The sequence below is a fragment of the Monodelphis domestica genome, chromosome 2, assembly GCF_027887165.1.
Source record: "Monodelphis domestica isolate mMonDom1 chromosome 2, mMonDom1.pri, whole genome shotgun sequence".
Classification (NCBI taxonomy): domain Eukaryota; kingdom Metazoa; phylum Chordata; class Mammalia; order Didelphimorphia; family Didelphidae; genus Monodelphis; species Monodelphis domestica.
This window is the reverse complement of record NC_077228.1, coordinates 169,991,617-170,003,627: the sequence shown is the minus strand read 5'-3', so window position 1 is coordinate 170,003,627 and position 12,011 is coordinate 169,991,617. Positions and strand designations below refer to the sequence as shown.

The window sequence follows — 12,011 nt, the reverse complement described above, 5'->3', positions numbered from 1 at the left end:
TGCCTAGCGGACATTTTCTGAGGACTGATGTAGAATGAAGCTGCATCTACAAAACATCCCTCTGAGACGTTGAATACGGGTGGCTGTGGCCACGCAGACCATTTACGTCTTTGTTCTCCGGACACTCACTACCGTTTTCCTCAACCCTGACGCTTGCAGGCCTTAATTTTCCCCAAAGGTTTCTTCTTCAAGGGTTATTGCTAAATGCAGACACCTCCTCCAGGCTGTGAGATTAAAGCTGGAACCCGGAAAAAACGGAGATGGCTCTGGCCTGCTGGGCTCAGGTTCGAGTCAAATCTCCCCATGTAGGTGAACTTTCTGCTAGCCCCAGAGAGAAAGGCAGAGGTGGTTGGAGGGAAAGGCAGTTCCCAAATCTTGGAGTCTGCCTGGCCCCTTCGAACAAACCCTGTTCCTCTTTCCTCTGCCTGGAGATAAGGTGCACCTTCTGACGATCTTGGTGAGAAGGAGTGTACTGAATTGTTCTTAAAGAGTTAAACCTGGCATGAGCAATTTGGAAACATGTATTGTATTAAAGAGCCCATATAACTTATAGCAGACTATATATGCAGCCTTGGGAAGGGTGGAGCAAGGGAGGGAGGGAGAAAATCTGAATCCTAAAATATCAGAAAACAATTTTCAAAAATTCTTTCTATATGTAACTGAAAAAAATTTTTAAGAAAAACTTTCAATTAAAAAGAGAGTTAAGCCTTAGATTAGAGAATAGAAACAGAGAGAAAAAGAGGAGGAAAGAGGGAGAAAGAGGAGAGAGAAAATAAAGGGGTCAAGGAGGGAGAAGAGACAAAAAGAGACAAGAGAGAGGTAGAGAAAAAAATACAAGAAAGGGACAGAGAAAGCTAGAGAGAGAGAGAGAAGAGTAACAGAGGGGGAAAAAAGAACAAATATAGTCAATGTGAGATTAGTAGATAAGTGCACTGGGCCTGGAATCAGGAAGACCTGGTTTCAAATTCTTCCTTAGATTCTAGGATGAATTTGGTCAAGTCACTTAGCCCCTCTGTGTCTCTATTTCTTCATCTATAAAATGAAGTAGTTGGCCATTGGCCTCTAATATCTTTTCCAATTCTGATTCTCCAATCAGAAATCTAGAAGAAAGGTAGGGAAAAAATAAAGACCTAGACAGACAGAGATATAGGAGAGAGCCATAAAAAGAGGAATCTGAAGCAAAGGAAAAGTTAAAAAGAGGGAGGTACACTGAAATGGAGGGGGGGAGGAGAACTGTATGTTGGCAGGAAGTGGAGAGAAATTGGAAAGAAAAAGAGAGGAAAATCAGAGGATATTGTGTTGAGTGCCCCCCAGCTGATTTCAAATGTACTGTAAGACCCTTAATTGCAAAAGGATTCAAGCCCCAAATGGAAAGGAAGTCCCAAAGAGTGAAAATTCAGTAACAGTTACAACCTGATGGGCCAGCTGGCATCACTTCCCTCTGAATCTATTTCCTTTTTTCTTTCCACCACTGGCAGGGCACTTGCCTGGCCACCAAAGAGGGATAAATCCAGAGAATTCATCCATAAACCAGGCTCTACTTCAGAGAACTAACAGGAAAGACTGGGAAAATGAGGAAGATGTGTAATCTCTGAGAGGGGGAGACAGACTTAGACTGAGGAAGGGCAAAACACAGATTGAGAGTCGAAGGGTCACCAGAAGAAGGGAGAAAGGTGGAGAGGACTACTCAGAGGTAAGTAGAGAGTGGGGGGAACTTGTAGAGGGAATGATTCTATCTGGAGTACATTTAATCTTCAAAGGGTTATGCTATAAAGCCATTTCTACTCTTGGTAAAGGCAATAAGCATTTTTCATATGCATTTCTCCTTTAAAGGTGTTTTCTACCTTTCCAAAGATACTTTCCCCCTCTCCTTCTTTTTCCTATGACACATGCCTTAGGATGTGGGGTGGTAATTGCAGTTAAATATTTGGAGAAGAGGTAGAATGAAAAACTGTTGCCGAGAGAGAAAAAGATTAAGGAGAAAGTAAAGAAGAGGACAAACATGGGGAATAATAAATCTGATTCATATTAACCTGTGCTGAACTAAGGACCAGGGTGTAATTAATAATGATAAATAATTTAAAATATTTCTTTTTATACATTTTAAACAAAATCCTATCAAGCAGATTCCAGTGATTTATTTTAAAACCATTTCTTATGACCAAATATGATTTATAACAAAGATATAAGATTGGGAAGCAGTCAATATTACTACTCATATTAAAAAATAACAAATCACCCCAAACCACATGATCTCAATAGATGTGGGAAAAGCCTTTAACAAAGTATAACAATCCTCTATACTAAAAACCCTATAAAGTATAGGTATAGTGGGACTTTTAAAAAATATCACAAAAAATATCTATCTAAAACCAAAATCAAGAATCATATGCAATGGTGATATACTAGTATCTTTTTCAATAAATATAGGAGTAAAACAAAGATGCCCACTCTCCTTATTATTACTTAATGTAGTTCTGGAAATGTTAGCAATAGAAATGAGACATGAGAAAGATATTAAAGGAAAAAAGATAGGAAAAGAAGAGATAAAACTACTCCAATTTGCTGATGATATGATGGTTTACTTGGAAAATCCTTGGAAATTAATAAAGATATTAATTTAGATGACAACTTAAGTGAAGTTGCAAGTTCCAAAGTAAGTCCTCAAAAATCAATAGCATTTCTATAACAAAACACAAGAAGCAAAAATAGAAAAGGAAATATCTTTCCATGTTATGATAGCATGCATAAAATATCTGGAAATCAATTTATCATAACACACAAAAGACTTGCAGAGACTTGATTATGAAGTTCTCTTTAGGGAAATAATGAATGATATAAGTAGTGAAAAGAACATTCAGTGCTCATGGCTAGGCTGTGCCAATAAAATTAAAATAACAAACTAGAAGAGAAAATCGGAAATAATAGAATTCAATTACCTAGTGTTTGATAAATAGAAAACATAAATTACATAGGAAAGAACTCTTTATTTGCTGAAAACTAGTGGGAACATTGGAAAACAGTCTTGAAGATTAGGCTTCGACCAACACCTATACCACATTCCGCAATACATTCTAAATGATATGTCATTAAAATATTAAAAATCATATTATTAAAAATTGGAAGAGAAAAAAGATAATATATCCCTTACAGCTATGGATAGGAGATATATTATTAACTAAACAAGAAATAGAGACAATTGCAAAAGATAAAATAGATAAGCTTTGATTACTTAAAATCAAAAGGCTTCTGCACAGACAAAATCAATGCGACTAGGATAAGAAGAAAAGTAGTCAAATGGGGTTGGGGGAACCTTCGTATCAAATTTCTCTGAGGAGTTTGGTATCCAAGTTATATAAACAATAAATAAATAAATTTTTGTGTACATATATATGACTAATATCCATTCCTCAATAGATAAATGATCAAAGAATATGAACAGTTCTCAAAAGAACTACAAAATATCCAGAACAACATGAAAGAACTCACTGAATCATTAATAATAAGAGAAATGCAAATCAAAACAACACTGAAACATTCTCTTATACCATGAAAATTGGCAAAAATGAAAACAAAAATAACAATAACCAGTATTTCAGGGTTTATAAAAGCATAGGTCTAATATATTGTGGTGGAGCTATGGAATGGTACAAGCAGTTTGGAACTATGCTAATAAAATTATTAAATATCCATATCCTTTGAACCAGAGACTCCATTACTAGAATTATACTCCAAGAAAACCATCAATAAGAAGTGCTTATAAACTGAAAATATTTATAGCAGTACATTTGTGATAGCTAAAAGTTGGAAGCAAAGTAGATGTCCATTAGAGAAAGGCTAAATGAAGTGTGGTACACAAATGTAGTGGAATTTTACTGTGCTATAAAAAATGATTTGTACTAGGGCAACTAGGTGGCTCAGTGGATAGAGCACCAGGCCTAGGGTTGGGAGGACATGGGTTCAAATCAGACCTCAGCCCAGCTGTGAGTTACCAAACCATGTTTGCCTAGCACTTTTCCTTCTGTTTTAGAGTTGTTACTAAAATGGAAAGTAGAGGTTTAAAAAAATGAAATTATGTGTATGATGAATATAGAGAAACTTGGAAAGATCTAAATGAGCTGATGCAGAATGAAGTAAACAAACCCAAGAAAACAATATGCACAATAACTACAACAATGTAAATGGGAAGAATAACACACCAAAAAATCAAAAGGAAGTGTAACAAAATAATAAAGATCAAGCAAGATTCAAATGAAGTTATGAAAAGAAACCTCCAGCCTAACCCTTTCTTGAAGTTTGAGGTCCACAGGTGGTTTTTTTACATTCATTTAAAAATTTTGAGTTCCAAATCCTCTCCCTCCCTCCAGCCCCTCTCTCACCCACTCATGAGGCAAGCAACCCACTATATATGTGAAGTCTTATAAAACATTTCAATATTAACCATGTTGCAAGAAAAAGGAAAAAAGAGAAACAATATATACTTTGATCTGCCCTGAGAGTTCATTATTTTCTCTCTGGAGGTTGATAGGACTTTTCATTATGAATCTTTTGGAATTGTCATGAATCATTATATTGATTAGAGTAGCTAAGTCTTTCACAGTTGATTATTGTTACAATATTACTGATACTGTGTCAAAGTTCTGCTAGTTCTGCTCATTTCACTTTATATCAAATCATGTAAGTCTACCTAAGCTTTTCTAAAACCATTTCCTTCATAATTTCTTACAGGACAACAGTATTATATCACAATCATATATCATTGCTTGTTTAGCTGTTACTCAATTGACTAGTATTCCTTTAATTTCCAATTCTTTGTTTACACAAAAGGAGCTACTATAACATTATATATATATATATATATATATATATATATATTTATAATTTTCCTTTTTCTTTGTTCTCTTTGCAATATAGACCTAATAACAGTATTTCCGGGGCAAAAGGTATGTATAATTTAATTGTCCTTTGGGTATAGTTGTCTTCTATAATGGTTGGATCAGTTCATAACTCCACCAATACTGTATTAATGTCCCTATTTTCCTGCATCCCCCTTAGAATTTGCCACTTTCTTTTTCTTTCATGTTAGCAACTTGGTGAGAGTGAAATGGTATCTCAGAGTTGTTTTAATTTGCATTTCTGTAATTATTAGTTATTTAGAACATGTTTTCATAGAACTATTAATAACTTTGATTTCATCTTCTGAAAACTGCCTGTTCATATGCTCTGACCTTTTATAAACTGAGAATGGCTCTTATTTTTATAAATTTGAGAAATAAGAGCTTTATCAGAAAAACTTACATTATAACCCCCCACCCCAGTTTCCTGCTTTCTTTCTAATTTTGGCTACATTATTTTTGTTTGTGCAAAACCTGTTTAATTTCATGAAATCAAAATTATTCACTTTAATTCTGGGGATCATCTCTCTTTGTTTGATCATGAACACTTCCCTTATTCATAGGTAATTTTTTTCCATGCTACTCTAATTTGTTCATGATGTTATCCTTTATATTTAAATCATGTGCCCACTTGACTTTATCTTAGTATATGATGTAAAATGTTGGTCTATGCCTAGTTTCTAAAAGAATGCTTTCCAGTTTTTCTCTATTTCTTAGCTAGGACAAGGCTAAGCCTGGCTCAGCCTACCCATGAACAATTAATATTACTCCAATTTTTTAGATGTCTTTATTTGTGTGAAGTGTTTTATTATTGTATTTATAGAGTATCTGAATGTGTCTTGGTAAGTAGCCTCCCAAGTATTTTCTATTATCTACAGTTACTTTAAATGGAACTCCTCTATGTCTTCCTGCTGAGTTTTGTTAGTAACATATAAACATGTATATGATTTATGTGGATTTATTTTACATTCTGCAACTTTACTAAAGTTATTCATTGTGTCAACTGGTTTTTTATTTGATTCAATAGGGTATTCTAAGTATATACCATCATCACATCTGCAAAAAGTAGTAGTTTTGTTTCCTTGTTGCCCATTTTTATTCCTTCAGTTTCTGTTTCTTTTCTTATCACTATAGTGGTAACATTTGAATAATAATGGTGATAATGGACATCCTTGCTTCACCCCTTATTGGGAAAACTTCTAGTTTATCCTCATTGAGGGTTATAGATATTATACATTGCACGTATTTTTACCTTTCTAAAAAATACTATTTGTCATATGGGAGAACTCTTTCAGAAGGTAAAGGCTAGAGAGTTGGGATGATTATAATGATATAAGAAATAGATTAGATAGAGTACTGGGCCTGGAGTGAGGAAGAATCATCTTCCAAGTTCAAGTCCAGCTTTAGATACCCACTAGCTGTGTGACCCTGGGCAAGTTGTTCAACCCTGTTGGCTTCAGTTTCCTCATCTGTAAAAAGATCTGGAGAAGGAAATGGCTAATCACTACAATGTCTTTGCCAAGGAAACTCCAAAAGGGGTTACAAAAAGTCAGATATGACTGAAACAACTGAGCAACAAATTTTAAAATAAGGTACTTTTATAATGGTTTGAAATGGTAAAATGCTTTCCTCATAACAACCCTGTGAAGTCCCATTTTACAGATGCAAAAATTGAAGTTTGAGCAAAGAAAGAGACCTCATCTTTTCATAACTAATTTAGGTTCCCTGACTAGAAGTTCCAGGTTTTCTACAGTTTCAGGATGAATTGGCCTATAGTTCTGAAATGATGTGGGCTGCAGAATCAGAGACATTATTTATCAGGCTCTCTCTGTTTTCCTTACCTCCACTTCTCTCAGTACCAGCCTCAAAATGTGAAGGTATGGTATACTAGAAAGAGGCCTGATTTAGGAGCCCAGGGTCCAGTCCTGGTTCATATACTTGAGGGCTGCTTGTATTTGAGCAATCCAATTTGATATTTATTAAGTCTACTTATGGGGCAGCTAGATACTACATGAGTATTAATTTAAAGACCTAGGAATATTTAGGTGGCACAGTGAACAGAGTACCAGAGACCAGAGGTCCTAGGTTCAAATGTGGCCTCAGACACTTCCTAGCTGTGTGACCTTGGGCAAGTCACTTAACCCCAATTGCCTAGCCCTTACCACTCTGCTGCCTGGAAACCAATATGTAGTATTGATTCAAAGATGGAAAGTAAAGGTTTAAAAAAAAAAGGCACAAAGAACTGTGCTTAGAACTGGCAATGCAAATATGAAAAACAGTAAATTTTGGCATTACTGAGCAGGGAAATGTCATGTAAAGATTAAAATTAATATTCAATACTCCAAGTATTATTGTAATACTATTTATTAAAATCAACTTAGAGAAAAGAGGAATTAAAAACAACTCCAGCAAGCACCCAAAATGCTCCCTCCTTACCCTGGTACCAGCCAGAGAGAGCCCATGTGGGCCAAAAAAGAAACTCAAAACTCCATCCATGTAAGGAGCTGCACAAACAGGAAAAGGAAAAGGACTGTGGGAAATGTAGTCTCTAGAGCTCAAGATTCTAAATCAATATATTCTCTCTGTGATCCTTTGGGAGACCAGTCTCCCCAATGGATCATGAAAATATAACTAACTTATAAATTCAACTAGAGGTTTATACAAATATTACAGTTTTTAAAGGGAAATTATAATAATTTGGGGATAAGAGGAAAATAAAAGGAAAAAGGAAAAAAACAATAATAGATGCATTGACAAAAAAGTCAATTGGGGGCAGGCCCCTTTGGCATAAGAGTGTACATTCAAAAACAAAAGCATTCAACCCCCCCAAAGTTCAAATTTGCCATATCTCAAAGTTCACTCTGGATCTTCTGGTACAGCGTGTGGTCTCTGCAGGCATCTTCACAGTGCCTTCTAGATTCTGGGAGGTAGTCTCTTGTTAAATTTGGCTCAAATTCAAGTCAAAGTTCACAACAATAATATAGTCTCTCCTGAGGAAAATAAAAATACATCCCCCCCTGAGGAAGATACAGGGATGCATGTGGGAATTACACAGGGATACATGGTCAAGTCATAAGGCATATGAATCAAGTATCAAAAAACATCAAAGAATCAAAGAAATTAAAATTAAAAAAACTTCTGAGTAAGATAAAAAAATATAAAAAGAAAACTTGAAGAAAAAGAAAAAAAATCTGGGAATAAGGGGGGGGGGAGGAAAAAATATCACAACTCACAACAGGTTCTTGTAGTGATCCATGTCCCATAAGTGTATAACAACAATTAGTCACTAACCCAATTTAGCAGTCTGGACTACAGTAAGTTGTCCCATCATGAGAAAAAAAAAAAGAGACTAGATCTCGAAACAAATGGGAAATAGAATTTCCTGGTTCAACCTTTTTCTTCATTTTTTCGGAATAATGGAGCCAGAGCAATCGATGTTATATGCTTGATATAAAGTGTGGTACAAGGAAGTCCTGCATTTAAACAGCCGCAACCTGGAGTCTCACACATGATCAAGTCATTGTGCTTTTTGTGCAGAATGTCATCAATCCCCCATAGGATTGTTTTGGTTTATTCACCTTTTTTGTGCTTGTTTGGCGCTTTGCAAGTCAAGTTCTGTGCTCCTTTGTGGTCTGTTTGTCCTTGGATTAGACATAGTCATCAAGCAAAAGTCTCAAATAGTTAAATAACTAGTGGCAGGTTACCATAGTCACAATATCAACATGTAACATATATACCTAAACTGTGTAAATATAACTGTTAAATAACTTAAAAGCCCAATAGCAATAAAAAACAAAACAAAACCCAACATTAGACATGTTCTTGGAAAATTTGAGGATGGAGAGGTCATTTTTAGCTGTGGGAATCAAGGAAGGCTTCATGAAGGATATGGCATCTTATCTGAATAACAAAGGAAAATTAATTTTATATTGTGGGTTTGGAAGGAAAAAAGGAGGAGGGTCACTTTAAGCTGCAGATTTCCTGAGACCCTTCAGGTACTAGAAAAACAGCTCTCATTTATCTTCATAAGTTTTTCTCTTATTCAAGCTATACACTCCTGTTCTTTTCTTTTTTTTCTTTTTAAACCCTTACTTTCCATCTTGGAATCAATACTGTGTATTGGCTCCAAGGCAGAAGAGTGGTAAGGGTTAGGCAATGGGGGTTAAGTGACTTGCCCAGGATCACACAACTGGGAAGTGTCTGAGGTCACATTTGAACCCAGGACCTCCTGTCTCTAGGCCTGGCTCTCAAACCACTGAGTTACCCAGCTGCCTCCTTACACTCCTGTTCTTGTTCTTTAGGTGTATGTAACCTTTGGGGCAGTTTTCTTGGCAAAGGTACTGGAGTGGTTTGCCTTTTCCTTCTCCTGTTCATTTTACACATGAGGAAACTGAGGGAACAGGGTTAAGTAATCCATCTGGGATCACACAGCTAGTAAGTATCTGAGGCCACATTTGAACTCAGGTCTTCCTGTTTCCAGACCCAGCACTCTATTCATTGTGCTACCCAAATACTCATAGGTTTTAAAATTAATACTCATATAATTACATCTAGAAGTTTTTCAGTATCCTGGTTGCCCTTCTTTAACCATTTTCTAGCTTTTCAATGTTCTTTCAAAAATATAATGACAGAAGTAAATATAATATTTTTAAAATATTCTGACTAGAACAGAATAATAGAAGATAATAATCCTCCAGGCTCTGTGCATGATGCTTTTCATAATTGAGTCTATCACATTTTTGACTCATTGAGTTTGAAAGGCCATTAAGACCTCCAGATCTATTTCAAACCCCACCCTGTCTTGTAGTTATGAAGGTGTTGATCTTATGACTTTACATTTATCTTTATTAAATTTCCCCTTATTAGACTTATCCCAATGGTCTAATTTGTCACAAAAATTTTGGATCCTGGTCCTGACATCCAGTGTGTTATTATTTTAAACTTTCTATTATCTGCAAAATTAACAAGTGTGTTATCTTTGCCATTGTCCAAATCACTGACAAAAATCATAAGTGAGAGGTTTGATAGGAAAGAGAGCTACTGATAACGTCACCAAAAATATGAATAAGGAATAAAAGATGTTCATTGAAGGTTCTTTAAAAATCAAAGAAAGGAAGATAAGGAAGTTCAAAGGGAAACAAACAGAAAAAATTTAAAAATAATTTGAATTTATGATATATTTTATTTTATAGTAAGTTATACATAATAGAGATCTGTGATTTCACATATAGCCCTTCTTTTTCTGTTCTACTTTGTATACAGAATTGCTCTTTTTGGGAATTTATTAAATGCAATATTAAAAAATGAAGGATAGAAAATAAATAAGCAGGATAGGGTCAAGCACAGATCTCAAAGGCACTCATTTTATTTTTTCCAAAATATATTGAACAATTAATGATTACTTTTTAAGTGCAATCATTCATCTACTTCTAGATCAATAAAAAAACTATTTAGTTCCTACTTTGTATTAGGTGCTAAGATAAATAGACAAAACATTAAGTGCTTCTTGCCTTCAAATGGCTTATATTTTATTAGGAGATGCAACAAATGTATATATACAAATGTACATGTATGTAAATATTATACACATATATGATGAATACAAAATAAAATCACTGTTATATGCCCCTCTGTCTTGACTACAAGCATAGCATGATTTGATATAACACTTTGTTAAATCCTAGGCAAACTTTTACAATTCCTTGATCTACCAATGAAGTAACTCTGAAATACATTTAATCTGGCCTGACCACCTTTTTGTTTTAAACTCTTACCCTCTGTCTTAGAATCATTACTGTGTATTGGCTCCAAGGCAGAAGAGTGGTAAGAGCTAGACCATGGGGATTAAGTGACTTACCCAGGGTCACACAGGTAGGAAGTGCCATCTAGCTGCCTCAAATTTTTTTCTTTTTAAAAAAATCCTTACCTTCTATCTCAGAGTCAATACTGAGTATCTGTTTCAAAGCAGAATAGCAGTAAAGGGTAGGTAATGGTGGTTAAGTGATTTACCCAGTCATATAACTAGGGAGTTTCTGAGGTAAAAATTTGAACCCAGAACCTCCTAGTTCTACTCTTGGAGCTAGCCATCTAGCTGCTCCATATCCATTGTCTTCTTATTTAGTACCAATCAACTCTGAGCTTTCACACTCTTGACAGTATTGTTATTGAAAAGGGCCACAATATAATAGTTATTTTTAATCATCTATCCTTGCTCCTATCTTCCATATGTATCATATTAAAATTGAAGTTGGTTGACAAACTCTTGGTACTTTCTCATCAGACATCTCCCTTTATATCTTTAGGATTTCTTCCTTAGGAGTTTCCTGTTCTTTCTGAGCTGAATTCTATTACTGTAGGGGGTTTAGTCTATGAGATCTTTCAGCTTTCCCAAAATCTAAAGGTTAGACTAAAGTCATGAATTAATGTCATCTAAAGTCCCTTCCAGGGTGCAGCTGGGTGGTTCAATGGATAGAGCCAGACCTAGAGATGGGAGGTCCTGGGTTCAAATCTGAACTCAGACACTTCCTAGCTGTGTGACTCTGGGAAAATCACCCCCATTACCTAGCCCTTACCACTCTTCTGTCTTAAAACCAATACACAGTAGTAATTCTAAGATAGAAGATAAGGTTTTTAATAAATAAATAAATAGATAAATTTAAAAAAATTAAGTTCCTTCCAGCTCTAAACCATAGGATCTTCAGAATAAAATGCTTATCAATGATTAGGAACAAAATATTACACAGGCTAAGATTTCTTCTAGAAACTACCTTTGTGGACTCGGAATCTCCCAAATTCCCTTATGAAAGCTAGTAAGTTCAAAAGATTCAATTTCTGTACTTTGTTGTTGTTGAATTGTATCTGACTCTTCATGACCACATCTGGGGGTTTTCTTAAAGATCTTGGAGTGATTTTCCATTTCCTTATCCAGCTCATTTTATAGCTGAGGAAATGGAGGCAAACAGAGTAAAGTGACTTGCCCAGGGTCAGCTAATAAGTGTCTGAGTTTCCATCCACTTTTCCCCTTAGCTGCTAAGGTGAAGAGAAGGTGCCAGCCTACATGGTAAAAGGTAGTTTCCTCATTCAGGCTTTCCTTATATCAATGAAATCAGGGCTCTT

The 12,011-nt window shown here is 35.3% G+C and overlaps 1 long non-coding RNA gene across 1 annotated transcript in view; it reads left to right on the top strand.

The window, feature by feature from the left end:
- Positions 1-1,368: 1,368 nt before the first annotated feature.
- The window catches only part of LOC107651351 (uncharacterized), a 77,211-nt gene continuing 66,568 nt past the window's right edge, over positions 1,369-12,011 (top strand). The window contains exons 1-2 of the long non-coding RNA XR_008916289.1: positions 1,369-1,693; positions 4,915-4,943. This is a non-coding gene — a long non-coding RNA (uncharacterized LOC107651351). The remainder of the gene's footprint in view (positions 1,694-4,914; positions 4,944-12,011) is intronic.